The sequence below is a fragment of the Nipponia nippon genome, unplaced genomic scaffold (assembly GCF_047370975.1).
Source record: "Nipponia nippon isolate SJK-2023a ecotype South Korea unplaced genomic scaffold, ASM4737097v1 scaffold_13, whole genome shotgun sequence".
NCBI lineage: Eukaryota > Metazoa > Chordata > Aves > Pelecaniformes > Threskiornithidae > Nipponia > Nipponia nippon.
In genome coordinates this window covers 2,329,216-2,352,980 of record NW_028262324.1, presented here as the reverse complement: position 1 = coordinate 2,352,980, position 23,765 = coordinate 2,329,216, and the positions used below count along the sequence as shown (strand labels likewise).

The window sequence follows — 23,765 nt, the reverse complement described above, 5'->3', positions numbered from 1 at the left end:
TTTCTGTTGTCATCTTACTTTGACTTGCCTGTTGCCTGGATGACTTTTAATACCTGCTTATGCATTAGTAGTATCTTGAAATGATCCGACAAGAGTTAAGTCCACATTTCAAATTCAGCAAACAAATGGGGAGGATTTGAGGGTTGCTACAATTACGACCACAATTTCGGCTCAGGTCAATCCAAGACAACACAGAAAATACAGTGAATCCATTCTGCCTCTTAGGAGCGTTTGACATCAACTGATGTTTAAAACCCTGCTGCTTCCAAACTGGAGCAAAGAAATCCCATCTTGAATCTCCAATTTTTAACAAACTGGTCCAGCAAAGCCTGAATTCCAGACTGGCTTCCAACCTTAATTTATCTTTTGACTTCAGCAATTTGGATATTATTTAAAGAAGAAAGAAAATTATTTCTTACGACATCTGAAATTACTTCCATGTAGAAGTGACAAACTTTATCTAAAACCTTTTAGTAAAAGTATTTGGGATAAATGTTAGTAATGTTAATATGAAGTATTAAGTAAGAACTTTAGTAAGGAGAAAGAAACGTACCTTACACCACTGATCAGCAATTAAAACGTTGACTACCACAATCATACCCATCTATTTTATCTTTAGGAGCCACCTACAATCATACTCATCCATTTTATCTTTAGGAGTCACCTACGGTTTCGAGGTACCTGGCATCAGACCAGCGTGATCTCTTTAGCACTACACTGAGTTACTGAACTAACAGGAAACTAGGAGTCTAAAAATAGGCCAGCAAACTATGTAGACTAGCAGAAAATTTGTCAAATATGAAAATAATCATTTCTTCCAGACAATTCGCTAAGAGGATTATTAAGCAAGAATAATTACATACAGAGTTTGGAACATTTCAAGACAATCACGTAATTCTTTATGACATTTAGAACAAGTAGAACAAGTTTTTCATTATTTGGCCAATGCACACAAAATGTTTACAAAGATATCAAAATGGCTCCCAAACCATTTGTTCACCACTGAAAAGAAAATGCATTTTTTTTTTCTTTTTCAAAGAGAAGCTTTAGCACTTTATTCTAATAAGAGACAGCATTTTTACTGTATTTAATCTCATGATTTCTAGAAAATGTATGCTTCTGAAAGACTATCATACATTCAAAACAATCCCATGTACGGAAAGTCTGGGCTAAAGTTCACTAAAACATTTAACAGCGAAAAAGCATTTCTACGCTTTAAACATTACTCTTACGGTTTTACATTATAGTGCCAGTTTACAAAATGTTAACGTTGTGACTAAATTTGATAAACGAAAATCATTATGGGTTTATAGTCTGGATTCTCATCTTAATGAGAGTTAACATCTTTAGAACAAAATGTTCAAAGCTGCAAGACATATGCTGAACATGTGTATACATGTAAAGCTTTGAAAGCTGCTTAAAAATGTGAGAATGAGTAAAGCTCACGTTACCCTTGATAAATGTCAGCTGTCAGGCATCACAGCCCAATACACACTGGTTTTTCCACAAATTAGGGCCCAGAAAAATGCAATTTTTACTTCACCAGCTGAATATAGCGCATTATACATGGCAACATCTACCCAAGGTCAAAAGTTTAGTGTTTTCAAATTTTAACTTCGAAAGCAGGGTATTGTTACGCAGGCAACATCATCACGCTGAAATTAATGGAAGTATTTCCAAAAATCTCTGGTAACGTTACATATGATGCTCGAATATACACCACGTAACAAAACGGACACATTCAACATCAAACCAAGTCAAAAAGGACCTGAAAGAGAAAAAACAGTTGTTCTTAGATCCACTACCAAGTCTGTATTTTTTACAGTCCAATTTTACTTGAACAACATTTTCTGCTGTATTAAATCACTCGTTATAAAATTCTAATGGTAGCTTGCAGAATTAGCCCAACCAACTGAGCAACGTCTTGGAACACTAGCTGTACAATAATAGGGTGGGGTAGGGATCAGATTGGCAGAATTTTCCGTTACGAAATGTTACTTTTTAATCTGCTATAAATACATCAATCATCCCTATCTACAGTGTAGTCCACTTAAAAGCTGTTCATTCCCCAGCTCTCCCGTTTGAAACCACATGTAATTTATCATTCTGTGTATATGAAAAATGATCACTCTATGCTACCGTTATCATGCCCAACAGTGATATGTACTTTACAAATTTCTCTGTGATTACCATGTTAACAAGCAGGTTTCTTCTTCCGCAGCTAAGTCTGAAGCACTGCAACAGTCTGTGTGACTTTTTACTAGAAGTATTAGCTGGTTTTCCTGAGCAGGTTAAAAGCTCAGTGTGTTGAAAGATTGCGAAATACACATGTCATATCAATGTCCTTCCCTCTCTGTGTTTAAGTATTTTGATCCTTTGAAATTTAATATACTTCTACTGGGATTTTCAGAAGCATTTAGCATTGGTCTGTTTCTGTTAATTCCATGAGAATTCTATCACCAGCTCCAGTAGAAATACTAAGCCTGAAAGTAATATTTCTTTCAAAATTTTATCTCCAGCAGGAAAAAATACATCTTCTACCTCAATATTTTTATTAACTTCAAATAGAAAGATACAGTAAATGTGTTTTGTCCTATCAGAAGACTCAGAAGGCCTAAATTTTATTTAGAACTATCTCCCAAGTTATTTAGAAACATAGGTGTGCGCTGTACACGGAGCCAAGAAAAACAGATAAAATATCTCCGTTTGCTCAACCTTTTAAGAATGGCCTGGCACTACTACCTATGTTAAGCCTGGTGTCTGAACTGGAGCGACTCCTATTTAAAATTCCTGTTCCAGTCCACTCAATGTTTTCTAATAATGTCAGTAATAACCTACAATGTTCACATTTTTTTATTTTAAAAAGACACGCTTTTTACACACTAACTGTCCACTACTTATAGTTATGATAAGTAATCTAAATGATCTTTTTCATCAGCCACATTGAACACCAGTGTTGCAAATCCAGAACAATAACTGCTGCAAGCAGTGGCAATTTACCTGCTAGACTTACCACAAAATCTGCATTAGCTGTAGCCATGTAAACATCAAAATAGCATCCTTTAACTGCAAAAGGGATTATAAGCACTAATCAGAACAAACTATCGCGTTTCAGCAGAATACAAAAGCTCTTCAGACCTCTTACGGCATAAGAAAGAATATGAAGTATGAAAAGGTCCCCTTGCACGTTTCATTGACAGTATTCACTGCATCTGCTCTGAAGCCAACGCTGGTGATGGGAAACAACAGCTGAACAATCAAGGCAGAAAATGTGATGAAAAGGCTGTAACCCAAAATAAGTTGCCTATTAATACCAGCAAGAAGATGTATAGTTTTGAAGAATAACATTTATACATTCTGTTTCAAAATAAGTACTAACGTTACATACTTCTTAATGCTATAATCCTCATATTGACATTTCAAAATAAGTACCTTCAAAGAGGCAGATTAGTAAATATATCCTGTATTAGTGTGACAGACATATAAAAAAGGAAAGAAGAGGTACTAAGAATGACAAAAACTGTCAAATTAAGGACCACAGTGTGCCTGCTAGTGACCAGGGAAAATATCCTGCGAAATGGAAAACAGTTCATTCAAGTTAGTCGTAACTGGTTAAGTCTTAAGTTTTAAAGCATTACAGAAGATACACAATACTTCATTGAGAAATTCTGCAATTTTCTTTTAGTCTTTAAAAGATGTATTTCCTTCTACCCTCATAACTTTTAGGAAGATTGCTCGATGATTTCATTCATTCTAAAGCAAAATTTGTCACACTTAAAACCAAAGTGAAGTTTAGCGTGGATGAGAGGTAAACTTCATCCATCTGTCATGGAAGAGTTATATGCCACTATCTGTGACTCATAACACCGCCTTGCATTACGAAAGAGCCAAAAAAACCTGCAATTTTGCAGTAAACACCAGTTATTTTTACTGCTTTACACATCTTTTCTAGGTCTAGATGTTCTTTAAAATGCAAGGATCTTTGCAGAGCGCTGGATGATGAGTACCTTTGGGCAAGTGAAGGGGTTGCCACTTACTGCCCCGCCACTGCTGCAGGGCCAGCTAATCATTGCCACATTGATCGTTATTAGCCACTAAGATGTCGCACATCACAGTGAAGCATTTCAAGCAAAATGAAACTGGTCTCTTAAAACATCATTCTGCAAACTGCAGTGGTTCAGGACTGACAAATAACCGTCACACAGGACCAGCGGGGCAGAAGTTCTTCAGTTTCCCATCAGAGATCCTAAAACACTATTAAAAATTGAAAAAAATCTTTAAAACCTCTTTTAAAAAGGCTGGTATTTTTAACGATTGCACTTCAAAGACACACTGAATTAAGTTTCCTAAAAGCAAAGACTAATTTTGCTTTTACAGCTAAGCCAGTCACCATTTTCCTCACTTTTGGAGCCAGTGAATGACTAGCAGCCTTCAAAGTTTCTCAGAAGCTACCCTGAAACTTTATGAGACCATTAACTGAAGAACACTGTGAAGACAGCCTGGATAGTATACTATGTAAAACAGTGCCATTCAACAGTATTAATCTTGCTCTGACAGACTGTAAAGGCAAGCAACAAAGAGAATTACAACTTAAAATGCTTTATTTCCAGAAAGATCAGAAATGTCTTCTGCATACCTGAGAAGACATAATTAACATTTATATTATGTACCCATAAAATAACAAGAAAGCAAGAGAAGGGTTATTTCCTCAAATAAAGATAGCATTTCTGGCACTAATGTGTTCATTAGCAACCCCTGTTTGCCACAGAAACACAGAATTCCCCATCCCATGTCATATCAGAGCCCCACCTTATTCAGTACTGAAAAAGGCTGAATCTACCAAAGGGAGGTTTAGCTTCCAGGAATCAGTAGGAAACTAATATATACCCAGAATACCCTTATAAATATAAACTCTGCTAACTATAACTATTCTCCTATTAAAACATACAAAATGCTTTTTAGTGTACTAACAACTTGCCTGATATCATGTGCCTGCTAACTGTATAAGTGGTTTTTTTTTTAATCGGTTTTAAATGGTTTTGCTTTTCATTTAACAGGATGCCCCCAGTGTCCTCCCCACAAAACACACAAGACTCCAGTCTGTTCTTATGTGTCACGCTCCGTTATTCAGCTTCTGAAAACCTCAAACATTTATTCTCTCTCCAAATGTTCTATTCTGCCTCCTGTAGCAAGCTTAAGCAAGCTTCATGTTGATCTTAACTTTCTTCACTTTCAACTTTAGGATATTTCAAAATAAGATTCCTCTGAAATCCTCAATTCTAATCCTGTCACAACAACACACGAGCGATGTTGAGACAGGACCCAGGAGGACAACATTATATAGGTGGTACAGAATCAAGGTGAAAAAAACAAAAGAAATCTAAAACAAAGAGACAGAACTGCTTTTCCTACTTTAACTGTGGTGTGGAGAAAAGAAGGGGAATGACAGCTTTTGAAATAACAAATCACTTAATGAATATTCTACACAAGACGCTGGAAAAGAGAACAAGAAACATAAAGTTATCAATATATTCAATATATGCAATTTTAAAGTATTAATTCAAAATTCCTGAAATTAGTGGAAACGTCGCTATCTACACAGGCATTTTTCTTATGAACAACAGTCATAGATCAATTATAAAGGATACAGTGACCACCACAGAGCTTGCAGTTCCTCTTCCTCCTCCATTTGCATAGCCACGACAATTCAGTTTTGCCTCCTCGATTTATAATTACATTAACTAGGCATTGAATAAAAAGCAACATTATTTCTCCTACTGTAAGACATACAAAATTCTTCCCTCAAATAAAATAACCTTTCTGTAATTGTCCATGTTCAGTGAACATGGCCCTTTTTCTTCCCTAGCACAGAGAAAGCTTAGCACTTGAAAAAAATTTAGATAGGTACCACTAATTTTCCTATCCTCTATCACATCACAGCCCTGAGGTTTATTATGAAAGAATGTTTACAGTTGTCTGTTCTAGTGCTGGAAATGAGAATATGTTTAAGTAGTAACGTCCAAAATTAAAAATACTCATCCTCTATTATCACAGCGTCATTACCAAAAGACTACAATAGCATGTGGAGCCAGCAAGACAAAAGCCATACCCGTTTTGTTGGCATATCGTTTTTGCTCTGAATCTATTTGTATTTCTCAGATCCTTGATTTATCAGGACATTCCCTGTTTGCACCTTGAGAACTAAAACTGTCTACTGCAAGGATTACAGTATTATTACTATAAGAATTATTGTATTGTGCTTTTGATTTACTTATCTTGAAGAAAACTATGCATTTCGACTGCCACCTGACTGGAGAGAGCGAACAGTGGGCATGGTGCAGTGACAAATCACGGAGAATTCTTGATACCACAAACTGTAAAGTTGATCCCTTGTGTTGTTTCAGCCTTCCAGATCTAGGCTTCAGCAGACTAGTGTAAGGACGACTGCACACCACAAATGAGTGAATGCAACAGTTATGGCGCACTTCAGCCCATCTTCTGTTTTCCTTCCTCCAGCTGTTCAGGGATGTGCTCTCTCTACTCTTTAAAACTCATGTACTGCTTTGAGAAATAGCCAGATAGGTTATACTGATTATCATCCTAAAGGACAAGTACGATATGCTCAATAAACATCAGAAGGAAAGTTGAGAGAAATCAGAGCTAATGACGGAACAGGACAGATAAGAGCTTTCCAGAACACACACACAAAAAACGCTGCATGCGAATGGCAGGGAGGGTTCTACGTTAGCACGTGGAATCTGAGCAATCCTGTCCTACCTCCACCCCCAAGACTCCCACCCAAACAACCAACCTACAGACAATTTTAGACTGTTCTAGAAATAAAGCAGACTCTTCTGAAAAGACTGCAGAGTAAATATCCTGGTCTGCTACTTCAGTAGAAATCAGTAAGGACAGCTACTCTTTACTGTCCCTGTGGCCTGAGAAGACTTCGGTCTACAACGGAAGCTAGGAACAGCCCAGCTATTGGGGCACATCAACCCAGAAACATTCATGAACGACAGCTGTATAGATAATGCAACCTATAGACATTATAAATGCACGAAATCCTTTCAGCTATAGCAGCCAAGCTATGTATGTAGCCAAGCTATGCGGTGTACTCACCGCATTTTTCGAGAAAGTGCAGGAGGCGAAACACAACTCACAGCAGGTCTGCTTCACTGATACCACATCCCTTTGTTCTATCCGAAAACCACCATGCTTTCTACATACCGTTTTGTACATTAAAAGGGAAAAAAAAGAAAAAAAAGATTTCTTAGACACCAATTCCTGAACTCTAATGCCAGAGAAACAAGACTGTGTGTATGTACACATAGGCCTAAAGGAATCAATGTGTCTGCTGCTTAAAATTTTTTGCATCTATTCATCTTGCTACATCCCGATGGCATGCAAGAGAACTAGAATACTAGCAGAGAAGGTGAGAGAATGAATACGTTGGGTTTTTTTAAACGTCTTTTAAGAAGTTGCTGCTATAAACCTGCTCTAATGCTAGAGCAAAACTGGACCTGAAAGTTGGTTGAAAATGTTTTGAGGACCTCTAGACCTGACCAATGTATTCCTTGGAAAAGGCAAGTCTCCATATCCTACACAGCTCTTCAAAGAGAGATTTACACTCCAGAAACCCAACCCGTCACTGTTGCAGAGGACCAGAAGTTCACTCATCACTGGAGATCTGCAATGAGGATGCAGAGAGGACAGCTTTGAGACAAACCTATTGAGGAAGAAGCAGACAAAAAGACACTTATTGCATCCCATGACAAAGCACTTGGACTGCAGACAGTGAGTTTCATCACCAACTGAAACAGAAATATAAAGAGAGAAGACAGGGATACAAGGGTGATGTTTTAAAAACAAACAGAAATCTAAGTTCCAGCTATTACAGGTCTACTCTTTTTCAGCATCATTTGTGCTGCATGACAGTTAGGAACTGATTTAGGGGCAAGTGGCAAGCCTTAATACCCGATGCCAGAGTCCAGCTCACCGTACGACTCTGTGATCAAAGCCAGGAGACTGAGGGGAAATAAGCCAGCAGAAATGTGAAGCACACAATAGAAGTACTAACAAGTTTTGGAATATAAAATAATTTTCCAAATTGAGCAGTTGTGCTCTAGAATTTCCTCTAAATCATCTTTCCATCCTTCAGTGAAACATGACAATAGGAACCGCTTACTCTAGCTAACACAAAGAATAGATGAAAACACCTTAGCATGAACTTCTTTTTAAATTTCTCGTTCACAGTTGGGAAATCTTGGTGGGGGGAGAAAATTCTAAAAGGGCAGCTCCAAAGCAGGAGCTTGTAATTCCCCCCCCGAGGAAACTGGGGAGATGTAACCACCTTCAAAATCTACTCTGAATAAACACACAGAATAAACCAGCATAGAAGCCCATAGTTTATTTTCAGTTTGTGACTCCTCATTTAATGCTTTTTGGTTACGAAATGCATTGACAATATCCCTGATACCCCTCTTTCTGACCGTTTTCATTAGAAGTAAAGGTTACGCTAGTGATTTTCTCATGATCAGCAGTTAGCTCTCAATAATGGTCTTCAATAACGCTCCCCCCAAAGCAGGGTACTTTGAAGCGATAGGATTTACAAATCTGGTGAAGTTTGTGTTTCTTTAATTTGAGAGCCAGTGTTCATTTTTTGCCAGCTTCCCACCCTACCGCTGGCATATACAGTAATGTTTTTAGAGATCACAGATTTCTAACGCTAAAAGGCATGTGCACCCAGTGTTACCACAATGCAATCACGCAACTGTTCAAGAGAAGCCTCTCGGATAGAGACATTTAAATGACACTTCAGGAACAGAGTTCACAAGCGATTCTTAGTTCCTAGCAGTTGTTTCTCACTCTTCTCGCCTTTAGAAGAGCATTTATTCCATTTCCCTGGGATAGGCAACATGACCTGCAGCTTCAGTGCTGTGAAGGCAGGCGATCTGCCACGAAGCGGACAATGAGAAGCAGACAGGACACGCACAGGCACAGGGAGGACAGAACAAAGAATCACAGGGAGCGGGGAAAAATAAACTATATAATAGCTGCTGCTTGGGAACACTAGCTGGAACAAACAGGGAGGCCACCAAGTATCATTACAAGCGCATGTTTCTTTTGCAGTTGCAAGGAGAACTGCACACAAGAGGGGGCAGGGGATCTGCTATTAATCGTATTATATTCATTGTTCCCTGCTGCTGCTGGCAGTGGTTCGGGAGGCTCCCTCAGCCCCCAGCTCCAGCTGCAGCGGGAGCCGCAGCACCCCGACACCGGCCCGCACCGAACCGCCGCCGTCCCTGCTGCGCTGCATGGGCTGAGCGCCTCTCAACCCGCGCGCTGCTTACTGAACCGAATTAAAAAAAAAATCCACATCACGGCAGCTGAGGGCTCCTCCCCACCCTCATCTCGCATTAGGAAAATGAACACGCTGTCTAAATCCGATGAAACCATTCGCAAGAACAAGCCACTAGAGAGGTGCAAACATCAGCCTGAAGTAGTCAGGAATCAAGTTTCTCTGTTGAGGAAGAGTTTTGAACGTTATCTCCAAGCCAGGTGCTGAGGGACTCCCGGACGAGGCGGCACTCGGCATCCAGCGGGGCCGGGGCGGTGCCGGGGGGGGCGGCAGCCGCGGCCGAACAGCAACCCCCCGCGGTGCTTTTGTCAGGGACAGGACGGGCATGGGGAAGGGGCAAGAAACGCGGATTAACTACATCTCGTATTAATACCTCGTTGAAAACGTAATGCTACTTTGTCTGGTTTGGCAAAGCCGCAGAGGGAAGGTGACTTTTCTCAACCGCAGATTTTTTTTTTTTTTTGTGACAAACTCTGCATAGTATAAAAGTGACAGACGCTCTGATTCGGTCCAGAATTTGTTAAAAGTCGCCCTACCCAAATAAAAATTCACAACGTTGGCCACCACGGGCCCCTGACGCGTTGGGAGCTGGCAGCGCAGTTCAGCTGGCACCACTGCTCCCCCAGACCGAACAAATACATTCTTTTGTTTAAGGGAGATACAGAAGAATAGAAGAACAGTTACGGGTAGGTAAACACGTATTTAACACGCCAACCTACGAACTAAGTACTAACAACGAGCCATTTCTACCTCGGGTTTCGGCCAGGAGAAGAAACTCGGCTCCTGAGGGGCCAAGCGCGGCCTCCCGCGCCCACCCGCCCTTCCCCGCCCTCGCCAGCCGCGACAGCCAGCGCCCAGGGGCCGGCCGGCTTTTCTGTTTTTAACCACACAAGACCATCTTGGGAGCGGACAAACGGACTCCGCCTCGGCTGCTGACCAGGACTGAGGAGCTTGCTGGCACCGGCCGCTGCACAGGCAAAGCGCTGCCCTGTGCTCGGGCCCCCGGCGCGATCGCCGAGCGGGAACGCAGGGGAGGGGGAGCGCGGTGTCAAGGGGGGGCGGCGGCGCCCCCCTCCCTCCCCCTCCCGCGCGCGGCGGGGTCACAAGTTCACCCTGGTTTCGATTTCACCTCCCCGCAGCCAATGAGAGCGCGGCGGCGCCAGACAGAGCCGCGGGCGGCGCGCGGCCCTTAACCCCTTCCGGCCGGGGCGGCGGCACCGGCAGCGGCCGGGGGGCGGGGCCCGGGCCCCCTCCCCCCCCCGCCGCAGCAGCAGCGCCCGGCGAGTCGCGCGTTTCGGTTCGCGCGGCACTGAGAGGGAACGGGAGGCGTGCAGGAGCAGCACGGCCGCGGGGCACACGTTACGAGCTGCAGAAGCGGGTCCCCTTGCCCCCATTTTAGTTGAAACCCAGGTCGGTAGTCTAAGGGTAGGAGTGATAGTAGGCAGCATCCAAGCAGCACGGAGCCGCGGAGCTCAGCGGCAGCAGCGAGGGTGTGCTGGCAAACAGGACAGGCTGGCCTTGGGAGAGGGCAGGCAGAATTGTGGGCAAGGGTCCCCGGCGCCGTCCAGAGCCGCGGTGAGTTACGTTGTCAAGCGAGGCATCAGCCTTGCCCTGGCGTGAGGCTGGGCAGCCCGAAGAGCGCTGCTGCACGCTGGCCCGTCCCCGCAGCACCATCGGTAATGCTCCGCTTCAAGAGGTTGACTTCAGGTCATCCTCCATCTACTGCAAGAAGGATGGACGGTGGATTTGTGGCTCTTGGGTACAGAAATCGTCAGCTCTTCACAGTCTTGCACAGGAAAACAAGTAATACCTAGCCACAGAAGTAGGAAATGCTCTGGACACGAGACATTTGTAATAGATTGTCTTGCTTTGGCATGGAAAAAGAAGATGCATCTTAGTCTCCACTCCAAAATTGCAGAAGTAGAAGAAGAAGAGGGAACAGGCTGCTTCTCCCACTGCGTGCCTCTGTTCGGTAGCAGTGGGTCCAGGTTCTGTCACCTCCTAATCAGTAGTTCTGGTTTAAAATTTTAATGGAGAGCATTATGGCACAAGCTTTCCAGAGTCAAAATATCATCACCAGCAATGTAGTTTCATCTCGGGGACTACTGACTGAGTGCATCAGTACATGGTGGGGTATCCCAAAATCTGTGCTGGGACTCCTTTTATTCTCTGGGAGATTGATGAAAATGCTGATGACAGCAAATACTGAATGACACAATCTATGGTTGTGTTTTGGCATCCAGTTGATCTTGGAAAGTCAGTGTCAGCTACACTTAAGCACGGAGAGCAACAGATTTATCACCTCTTCATCGGCCTTGCAGACTGCAAGGAAAGAGGACTAAAGCACTTTAAGTGAAGATGTGGATGAAGAGTTCCGAGTTTGGTGCAATAACAGGCAATATAATACGAGGCAGCACGAAGAGAAGCATATAAGGCATGTAGTTAAGGCAAATTCAGTAGCAAAGTAACCTAAGAGTATGTTCAACCCAGCAGAAAGGGGTAGGGTTACACCGAGATCTTGAAGTGAATGATTAGCAACTGACTTGATACCAAGTAGAATGGCAAGTCACTGCATACGTTTGCAAGGTAAACATGGAATTAAACTATTCCAAAACGGGCAGCAAAGTCAGAAAACACTGGAGAACATGCATGTTAGCGTACTCAGATCTCCAACACACTGCAGAAAGAATGACAAGAGTCTGAATATAATTGTGAAGAGGTAAAATGACTAAATACGCCATCAACATGCACGAGAGGTTTATGCTGAAGATGCCCGTTAACTCAGTTTTCCAAACCCTGAAACCAACCAGATGGTAGCTTGTTCAAGCTAATGCACATGACAACCTAAGGGGAAAAACACCAGTCAAGTGGCAGCTATTACTGATTTACCAATTTTCAAACTGCATCTTTCTGGAGAGTTATCTTACACAGAACCTTATCTTACACAGAACCTTATCTTACACAGCACTTTGTTAATGATGCAAGATATTCTGGTCTCGCCCTTTGTGCAGGTCCCAAGGAAGGAGGAAGACAGATGCTCTTAGAAACAGCTATGCCAGCTGAAAATACTGCCAAGAATCTTTTTGTTAATTCAGTTCACAAAATAGTTTTGGGCAAGATGATCATCATGCAAAACTCTTAAAACCTGCTTCAGGAATAGTCAACCACTACAAATTTAAGAGCAGCCAACAAAAAACAATTTCCAGCTGGAGGCAAGGTCAAACAGCGATTTCTTGAACAGGCATGGGTAGATGCCTTTCTCAATCTATGCAAATAGGTGCAAGAGCTCAATACGGATACTATGAGGTTAAATTTAACGCCTTGAGAGCTGCTAACAAAAGATTCAGTAAGTGACTAAAATACATCAAGTCACAAAGTTAAAGACATCATGAGAATCTTAGCTGATTGAGATCACGCCCTACTACCAAGCTCTTCTACTCTCGTTCAAAAATGGTAAGACACCAATGAAAATGCTATCAAATAACACTGCATTTTCTTAGTTTAGCTAGGCTAAAATACAGTTTTACCAATAGTAATTTAAGACTTAATTACATATATATAAAAAGCTATTTTCCTCTCAGTAAAAAGAGCAGTTTGTTTTTGTTGTTTTACCTTCTCTAAATACCGTGTCATTTTAGAGAAATTCTTTTAAATTGAGATATCATAAATAAATTCCCTTTTATAAGATGGCCTCATTTTAAAAGAAAATGGATGCTATAAAATTTTACATCAAGTCAGCATGTTACCAAGCAGCTTTTCTGTGTGTTCTGAATTTGATTAAGCCAAGCCAAGGTCACTTCCTGGAAGATGCCTACCGCTGCAGCTGCAAGCGGAGCAGGCTCGCGCCCGAAGGCGGGGGGATGGGGAGACGCCGCAAGCAATTTCTAACGCTGTCTCCAAAAATACAGTAATTACAAAACTTGAGTAGTATTTAGAAGCGTTTACTAGATCACTGCCTAAGGAACCTATTAACTGAAGTCTGAGTCTGTATAATCATGTTTTCAAGCAAAAAAGATTCGCAGTGATGCACCAGGATGTCTGCAAAAAATGCATAATTCTGAGGACCCTTTACTAAACTTTATGCAATTATCTTGAAAATGTACCTTTTTTTCCCCCCCCACTATGTATGTTTTATTATGCAGCTCATGAAGCTAATAAGAGACTGCCCTTGAATTAACAGCATGTCTCAGTCCTGAGACGGGGAGGCTCCACCCAATCTACACGGCGTCCTATTCTGAAGCCATTTAGGAAAAACTTCTTTCAGGAAAGCATGCAAGCTCTTTCCAGAAGTCTAGAGCATGCATTTTTCCAGTTGCTGAAGAGCATACCTATTGCTTACAAAACCAATTAGAAATTAGCTGTGTTTACCTCTATTTTAAAGATATTTTAAAAGTTATTTTAAAAACATGCCACGTTTGCATTATGCATGAGGCCAAACAGATGTAGTTTCTTCCATTCCCAGACACAGTCAAAGCCTACAGTCATGAAAATAAGACCCATACCAAACAAAAGAGAGTACTATTTTTTGCTTTTGGTGTGTACAAATAGAGATTCTACAATTTGGAGTACCGAAGAGGGGCGGGGAGGGGGTGAACAGATTGCTGAAAAACATTTAAAACCACACACCAACAGACATTTCCACAAGGGCATCTGGAAAGGGGCCCCAGAGACTTTCTTTATCAACACACACACTCTCACATGCTCAGTTTGATATACTTCATTTTTAAAACAGCTGTGATACACCCAGCATTGCAACTAAAGTTTCACACTAGGCTAAAATTAGGAGGATCTACTGAATGAAAGTTAATTTTGACAAACTCCGAAGAAAAGAACATTGCTGGTTTCGGGTGGGCATCTTTGCCTGAAATAGAAAAATACACTAAAGCCTATCATTACCTATGCAGGCACAGCTACAGCTGTGGTTAAGGACACCTAACATTTTCCATCACAGAAGCCCCTTCTAATTCCTCAATGACCATCTCTCACACACCCCTCTGAACTGCTTTTTGGGGAACACTTGCATAAAGTTGGTTCAGACGTTTAAAACCAGAGTGGAGAATTCAGTTGAACAAAATATAACCTTTTATTCAGTCCAAGAAGTTAAAGCTTTAGAAGAGAAACTGATCAAATGTCTGAACAAGCTAAACTTCATCTTGCTGCTCCAATGAAGATATCTGTACAGACGGTAAGTGCCTTTAAAGCCTTTGAAAATGCTCAGTTTTGTTTTAAACCACTTGCCAAGACCCTCGAGTATTTTATCTAACCGAGTAAGCTTTGTTGCTGCACAGCTCCTCCGTGCTGACAGGACAGAACATGCTTTATCACCGTATTATAAAGACCAAGAGCAGCTTCTCTATAAACCTGCCAGCTGCGAAGCAGTTAAAGTGCCCGGCAGCACAGTAGTGGTGAGCAGGGACGTTTTTCTAGGTTCTGCTGCCCCACCCAGGCCCAGCATCCACAGGCAGCACTAGGATCAAGGGTTAGCACAGGCCACCCTTCCCTCCCCCCCAGTTCAGGATCCCAGTTGAAACCGCAGATGGGGGCTTTGGCCAGCAGCGCTCGAGGACCGCGCTCGGCCCCTCCAGTGGCTAGCCCACATGGAAAGCCCACTCAGCCCAGCGACCAAAGTGGTGTGGAGCTGCTCTGTGGGATTCCAGATGACAACCTTGCTGGCAAACAGAGCAGAAATTTCCTTATGGCAAATGATACTATTTTTTCCATATGCTTTTTAAAGGCATACAAGAAGTTACACTGAAAATACTAAGGTTGTGAGGTCATTCAAGAAACTTAAAATAGTATCGTCAACTCCAACTCTCAACACTTCTTCCTTTAACCCTTGTTGCACGTACTTAATTAAGCACGTTGCTGTGTAACTGTTTATTAGACTCTGCGTGGGCCTGGCACCCGTCGGTTCACAGAAGACTCCTACAGACTCAGGCCTGTGGTATCATCCCCGCAGTGCCTTAGTCTTGCAGCAGCCACGCTCGCTTCGCTGCGCAGTGCCAGATAATGGTCTCGGCAATGGAGAAGTGACGCCTGTCAAGGACCCGTATGCTAACTTGGCCTTTGCCCAGCGTGGGTACGTAGGGACTTTCAGTGACATTCAAATTAGGACACGGGGGTTTTTTTTCCTATGAAGAGTAAAAAACACTGATATATACTGTCTTATGACAGATTACAACTTCCAATTAAGAATATTCATTTAGAGCAGACTAAACTGGCATTTTAAACACTGATTCAACTGTTGGAAATATTTACACCCATCAATAAGGAGGGGCACATGAACAGGAGAGAAATACAGTCCATAGATCACGCTGACTTGCCTTAGGCACATTTTGCTAGTCAGCAGCTGCAGCACTTATGGACATTTACTCATGCATTTGCACAAGAACTAAGTTATAGAATTAATGTCAGTAAATATATTATTTTACACTGTAAAACAACTAATTTTAATCAAAGCTCTGGATACATTACCATTTTAAAAACATAGATTCATATTCTGGAAAGGTGTTGAGTGCTGTGGGGAAGGCAGCTATCCATTAGGGGTTTCTGTATTACACGTGCACAGGCTCACACAAACTCGCTTCCGTGGGAGTTAAATGCCTGGTGTGTTAAGAGTGCTTTTGAGAATTCTACTTGGTATCTCTTTTCATCAGGCTACTGAAATAGGTTTTTTTTTTTTAATTTATTGAAAAACACACATCCCCTTTGCTTTTAAAATTAGCTCTTGTTATCCTCTGATCTAATAATAATGAAAGGCCTGTTAATGAAGTTTCCTGAGTTTTTGGCATAAGTTGACTCTCAAATTTGGGAGTACAAGATCAGAGACTGAAAACCAAGGAAGTTACTGAAGAAAGGAAATCAAAATAGTTTAAGTTTTCCATGCACAGTATCAGTGCTTCCATATAATTTACTTCATTGCAAGGAACACGTACAGCTACTTAATACAAAGGTGACATTTCTAAAACACAATTTGACCTTGAAACATGGAAATGTTCCTAGCTCAATGCTGTAATTAAAATCTGATTAAGTCTGAGTGTACACAGGTACACCTAGTGTGGCTGCAAGAGGTGTTCCTTTAGTTCAACACAAATGCTTACCATTCAAAATTTGAAGTGACAGTCGTCTATCTATAGTATACCAATAAATCTAAGCATTTCATTAGTTAAAAAACCTTTTTCCTCTATTTCTTTCATATACCTTGCTATATTTCATATTCATAGCGACCACAGCTTAGTAGAGTACCTTCAGCTAAACTGCAAAAATAAAGGCAGAATAGCATCACTCCCAAATCAGGTTAATTTGTCTCTCCACACTACAGTCAGGTTATCTTGTTGTATTTCAAAATGCTGCCCATCCACTGCGTACCAACATTTATAACACAGAGCATCTGCTACTGAGAGTTACTGCAGTGTAAAAACTGAAAGCTGTAACGTTACTTTGCGTGTCACTGGTAGACTCAAGTCTTAGATTGCAGGGGTCAATTATTTAAAAATTAAGCTAAAATGGAGGAGTAAAAAAGCCCAAAGGTTGGTATCTTTGTTCAATGCTATACAAACAGAAAAATAGCACCTAGAGAGAGATTATGGACTGGATAGTCCCAGAGTCTCCCCTGAGGCCTACAACAAAAGGGCACGAGGCAGACTTTACTACCTGCAACAAGTTAAATTTCAGTTTTCAAATAGTGACTGAACACAGGAACCAGTTCCAGCCAGCCTCTGGAACCTCTATCCTAAGAGACCTTCAAAACTTGACTTTAACTTTGTTGGCAGCGTTTGGATCGATGCTAGCATCATTTCTCTAAGATTTTCAGTAAAACACTGTCATCAGAGAATTACGTACTGCAGCCCGATGATACACTGGTACCATTACAACAATGGGCTACGAAGACGAGAGTACTGTACTCCTACTTAATTTTAAGATGTATTACCACATTCTTTTTGGTACTGATTTAAGCAGGTATGTTTTATTAATCTCATGTACTCTTTACATTTTGCATACATCCATTAATACTCCCATCTTTACTGGACACAAAGCGTGTATTCCTGACCACAACGTTAATTCCTACCATCAAGGATTTTTTTTTTTCCATTTATGAGAAAAACCAGCTTGTTTTGAATAAGGTGCTCAATGCCCTCTGCATTTTTTTTGTCCAAACTTTTCTATTCTTTACAAAGAATTTCCATTGCATAATACCCTTATGCTTCTAGTTTTTCTAATGTTCTATTAAAGAAGCAATACCTTCACTTTCATTTAAAAAGACATTTTTCAACAAAATCTTACACTAAGCTCCCCAAGATTCCAGCAGCAGGCAGAAAATCAGTGTTGCTCATGAAAGTTTTTATACAAATGGCACTTCTCAAATGCTGATGTTTATCTGCAAAACTCTCCAAAGTGACACTACCATCATTAGCATAGAAATTCCAAGTAATTTTAGGAAGATTTGCAGCCATTCTGGAAGTTAATACAAGAGGTCAGTGACTGCCAAAAACAGAAGAAGGGATCACATCCTTCCCCTTCAAGCGCCAAAAAAACATTTGTAATGTTTTGTTTTAGGTCCAGTCGTTTCCTTGTTTGTAGATAAATAGCGAAGTAGTTGTGTAGTTTCACAACATTAGGAAGCAATTCTATGTATTTTTACATAGTGCACTGGAGGAAACGCCAGGATAGAGCTGTTGGATTTTTTGTTTATTACTTTTTCTTACATGCATTGTATCTTTAGTTCCCATACAAGTAGACCAACTGAATTGTATCTTACATTCAACAAAACCCTGAGCTGGGAAACCACTGTTTCAGCATTCGCCTGCCAATGAGACATCCAAGATGCATCCACCACGATTTAAACAACTCACGTTCTCTTTTTACCAGACTTTCAAGTCATTCTGCGCTTCAAAGTTTAAATTAAATTCTTAAATTTAATTAAATTTAATTTAAACTTAAATTCTGCAGTTCGAAGTTCAACTTGATGCTAAGCTTTAAAGCTAGTATTCAGCCACACCTCTGCACTGGGAGGTTTTTATATTAGCATCTGGTAAGCGTATCAAACACGGTAACTAACTGATTAGCACCAGTCATGCAGTTATGTCGTACAACTGGAGTATATCAGCTATACAGCGGAGTGGATTCAATGTGTTTTCTTGTCAGTAGGCACCACACTGCATTTGTCCAGTTAAGTGACCTTCTATTACAGTACATCACACTTACACGGAACTCGTAGAAGAGAGGGAAGTTATGTTTAGGTACACCGCAGTCAGAAACTTAGATTCTTGGGCCCTGTCAAAATTATTAGGAGAGAAGTTACTCATATTGTCTCTAGGCACGGCATAGCTTTAATATTTTCTTTTTAAAGCCTGCTAAGCATTTTTAGTGTACCTATCAGTCCATTAAAAGTTCAGAAAGCTACAAAACCTTACCTACATTTGAGCTTTCACCAGTAGGAAGCTTACTTTGTTAGATTCTTATACAGATGAAGCCTATAAATAACAGTGTACATACAATAACAGGATAAACACAGCATACCATGAAGGGAACACAAGGAAAGAGCATACAAAACTTAAGCCTGATGTCATTAATTCTGTCTCACAGAATAAAAATGCTGTGATTTAGGTTTTTTTTCATTGCACATGTATTTATGACAGACAATGCTTAGACATGTGTCTCCATCCAGTCAAGAGCAAAAGTTATTTATCCCTCCTCTCCACCACATGTTATTTACCTCAGCGTGTCATCTGTCTGCAAACCATTGCTTAGGAACTGTAACACTTTAATGAGCACAGCTATCTGAAACAAAACACAATCTTTTTTGTGCTTTGAAGAGATAATTTTCCAAAGGTTTTCCTTCCACTGTCTCCTTCCGTTTTCTTCATTTTGCTTTAACCTTACCTTATTCTAACCAAGCCAGCTCACTTGAATTTTATTTCAGGGCACCTGCTAAACTGCAGAGCAAAGAGGTTGATCTTATCACAAGAGATTATTCTGAAGGAGGTGCTTCCTTTCTTGAGGCCAAAGTCCCACTGAACAGAATGTCCAGAGAAGTTACCAGTTTCACTGCTCTCCAGCAACAGGTAGAGAGCTTGACACATTAATCTACGTGAGTATTGATGGCTAAATTGGTTACCCCAGAAGTTATGACAAAAACCCCAAACAAAAACCACCAATGATTACCATCATATCCACTATGGGCCCAAAACAGCTTTAGCTAAGAAATCCCATTTCATCACCATTATTTCAAAAGAACTGTTCTGAGCAAAGTATTCACACCATCAGTTACTTCAGAAAGAAGAAAACTCTAGTATCAGTGATACAGAGAATTAAAAACTAAAGGCAGATATATACACCAAAGGATGCTACCACTCCATCCCACAACTTCTAAGAGCAGCATCCTTTAATGGCCCAAGTATCCCCCAAAAGCCTATTGGCATTTGATACTATCACACCTACCGAGGCCAGGTCATACCATGCATTTCCTCAAGTTTAAGGGAGGTGGAGGAGAGCAAGCTATATACAATATTAATATAGAACATCAGAAAATACCTTTATTTTTCTAAGGGGATTGAAATTATTTTCTCCCTTTTCCTAATCCCCTAAATACCAATGTTTTCTCTGGATCAGTTCTCATAAATCAAAGTAGTCCTGGACAATTAAGTCAAACAGAAGACTCACCTAGCACAGTGTTCTCTCTCCAACAGAAGCCAGAAGGAACGCCTAGAAAGAAAAAGGTAAGCATATGAATGTGTTTACTCTCAACTTCACAATCTACAGCTCAGGAATTTCCTGGTTCAAACAGACTGAGTATCCCAGCAGCTGGATTTCTCTTCTACATAAGTTTCTTTTTGAATCCATGAAAATTAATACAGCTAAAATATTCTGTGGCAGCCTGTAGTGGAGTTCTACACTGTGAAAGTATCAGTTTGTTGTTTTTAACTCTGCCATCTGATAACAAGGAAGAGGAGGAGAGTAAGTGAAATGACTGAAGAGGAAAACACTTTCTTCTGTTGATTTTCCATGACACTTGTGGTTATTTTGTATAGATCCACCTTGTCCTCTCAAGCCAAAAAAAAAAGAAAAGAAAAAAAAAAAGGCAGAAGTGCTGGCAAATCTGTTTCTCATAAAAAAAATTTAAGCTTTGATCTTCAGAAAAAAAATACAGAGAAAGATGAAGTCCACTATACTCTCTGATACAGCATAGACAGATATATTCAAGAGGAACACATAACATGACTGTATAATGATACGGTATTTTCAATTTTGTATTCTTTTTCTTCACTGACAATTCACAACACTCAACTTTTCAAACACTACTTAACACTGGTCTGTCGTTTTGACAGAATAATTAATTCAAGTTTAGTTGGGGGGGGTTGTTGTTTTTTGGGCTTTTTGTTTTGGTTTGGGTTTTTTTTGGGGGGGGGGGGCGTTTTGTTTTTTACTGAGTGGAAGGAAATTGGTCAAAAACCTATGGTTATAGCAGGCCACCTTCTCCCTTAAGTACATCACTAGGCATAAAGACAAAAGCATCACTCGGAATAAGGACAAGTCTACATCAAGTGCTAGGGATACATACAGCTACTCACACAGAAGAGAAAATTCCCTTAAATCACCGTTGTTTCTTCTTCAGTGACCACCCTGACAGTGACTGTAATCATTACCTGTAGTTATCAAGTCTACATTCGTAGAGGCCAAGAATAAAAGATCAGAGGTAAGCAAGCCACTATTAGGACCTGCTCCCAGAACAAGAGGTATTACAGAGGCGTTTTCTTTAAGAGTTTACCAAATCTTCATGCCATATGCTTTGCAGAATTGTTTTAGTCAAGATCAGTCTTATGTCTATAAAGTAATTGGCAAACATCAGTTAATCAAGAAATGAATTTATAACAAGCAGAATGAAGAAAGATCGATGTAAAACCAAGCTCAAAGAACGCTGGAAACTTCTGTAAGGCTGTAGTAACAAACTCCATATAGTGAAATATCTGATCTGCCACACTGGCTTTATCCAAAGCCCAAATAAGCAAAACGAGTTTGTTTTAGGTTTTGACAATACACACATTTTAGTTGTCTTATGTCTTCAGAAAATATACTTTGCCTTTAGGAAAAAAAAAAAAAAAAAAAGAGTCTTAGTGAGACTTAGAAATCCCATTTCCAAGCTTGAACTTAGCATCAAATTTGTAAAGTAACATTTAGATAACATATCCAAAATGTAAACACAGCAATGACAGCAGCTTTACAATACACAGTTTATTTCAATACTTTTAATCAGTGAGAAACCAACTGAACAATACACAATTCACAATACAATCCTTGTAAAAAGCTGGAAAAGATATTAAGGTTCATGTTAAGTTCAACGTGCTCTATTTTTAACTTTACTCAAGTCCCTTCTCATTAGCAGTAACTTAATATTTGAGAAAGGATTAGGGGCAGCTAGAAAGTTAGTGTGATATAGAAATTTATTTATGTATTTAAAAAATAAATTTTTAGTCCAACATATAATTCAGTTAAAGTTACTTAGACATAGCCAACTAACGTAATCTCCCACTGTCACAGTATACCAAATCAAGGCTTACAGATTGCTTTAGAAAGTAGTAACTAATTGCTTGCTGTTGTTTTTTCGTAATCATTGTGTGCTTCATAAGCATAAGTTTCATTCAAAAATTAAAAAAAAAAATTCTGGACTCCCCCTTTGCTCTAGCTCAGAGAGAAATGTAGTCTTCGCATCCATATAGTTTGACACTAATGGAACAATTCCTTTAGCATACCTTTTTAATAGTAAAGTTTAGGACACTGCTGTAAGACCTGCTGAAGATACTTTTAAAAGCATTTCACAAGATCAAACCAACCCCAAGAATCTCACGATTGACTTACTAGGAAAAAGCAGAGAGTTTACATAATAGTGAACTGAAAGAAAGACGGTGCCTTTGAAAACAAGCCCCATACTTCTGCATTTCAAGGACGTGAACCATCGGGGAAGAGGCGTGAGCATCTGTTTGTCTTTAAGAGATAACAAACTGGTTTTGAGCACTTCTGTATGCGTGAGCACCCATCTCACATGACAGATAGCCTTGTTCGGAGGCCAGAACTCTTTCAAGAAGTCTAGGGCATAAGAACTACCTGTTTTTCCTAGAGATAGTGTTAGCAGTAGCAGAGACCATGATACATTTATATGCATGTGGCAGATACTGAAATCTTTCAGAAGACTGCTAGCAAAACAGTGAATTAGTGGCCATCTCCATGTTATTTCACTGCACGTAAGCCATAACTTACTTTCTCCGAGAAGATTAAAGTAACTTCTGCCAATTCTGACATCAGTAACTTCTGCTCTGTCGTGGTAAATTGTAACTAATACAGAACTTAACATTTCCCAGATTACAGTAATAGCTTTGTAGCTAGAGCAATAGAAAAGTGTTGTGGTAAACTTTTGCCTGGAGACAATTCAGTCGCATCTGGATACATGGCAGCAAACCCAAGATAAACAAGTTATCCCAAATGGAAAACAACCAAAACATCTTAATTCTAGAAGCTGTATTTTCTGCTTATCTAAAATTATTAAAGCACTTAAGTATTCTTTGTTTTATCTGACTTCTGATCTGTGCTTTGTCCTTCTGTTTCTCCAGCTTTTTGACAAACAGAGATACGATCTAGGACTGCAAGCTGTGAGTGCATAGAGTAAAGCAGATTCAAGATAATGCCACATTCTAGCAGACTTTGTCAAGAAATTCTTCTTACACTTAGGATGAGGAAAGAACTGCTAAGATAGCTGCCCATGAAAAAATCTAAGTTGATAAGAGATGAGGGTGAAGAGCTTTACACCTTGGGCTTGTTCCAGACTTGCTTCAAAAAACGTGCCAGTAGTACAATTTTTTCTGGAAAACTAGCTGTTTTGGCCAAGCCTACTTGGTGTATCCTTTCATAATAGTTAATAAAGTTTTTCATATTAAAGCTGCTTCATCTGTTCTGCAAAACATATTTACAATATTGTTTTATGTAACAAATCTTAATGCAAATTCCTCCAGCTATGAAATGCCAGCTATAAACTAACTGATGGTGGCCGATCTTGTATTAAGAACCTAAGCAATTGCTTAATTGTGCTCCATGTCCCCTCAGGATCTTGACAGTAATATTGAAATGCATGAGGACTTCTTAGGCAAGTATGCAGAGAAAAGCTCGAGCAGATTCTGAAACCCCCGGTTCACAGATGGGGCCTTTAATTTAGCATGAATGTGCTAAAAATGCTACCTTACTATACTAGACAAGTCAGAACAAGCCACTTTTCAGCTGTATTCTGTTGCGGTGTTTTGTGGGCGGGGGTTTGTTTTTGTTTGAGACTAAGCAATAGCCCCAGCCGTATCCTTGTTCCAACTGAGGTAGCTAAAGTCTCTCCAGCCCTGTTGCTTATTTTTTTCCACTTGTTGAT

The 23,765-nt window shown here is 40.3% G+C and overlaps 1 protein-coding gene across 16 annotated transcripts in view; it reads right to left on the bottom strand.

Moving 5' to 3' along the window:
• Nucleotides 1-23,765, bottom strand: part of NCOA3 (nuclear receptor coactivator 3) — an 88,677-nt gene that overhangs the window by 48,301 nt on the left and 16,611 nt on the right. For 13 of the 16 annotated variants that reach the window (XR_015702878.1, XM_087749456.1, XM_087749467.1 and 10 more), the window contains exon 2: nucleotides 20,024-20,065. The exons of 2 other annotated variants lie outside the window; for them this stretch is intronic. The gene's annotated coding sequence lies outside the window, so the exon portion shown is untranslated. Of the gene's footprint in view, nucleotides 1-18,565; nucleotides 18,635-20,023; nucleotides 20,066-23,765 lie in introns of all 16 variants that reach the window. One more of the 16 variants, XM_087749458.1, reaches the window with a different exon arrangement.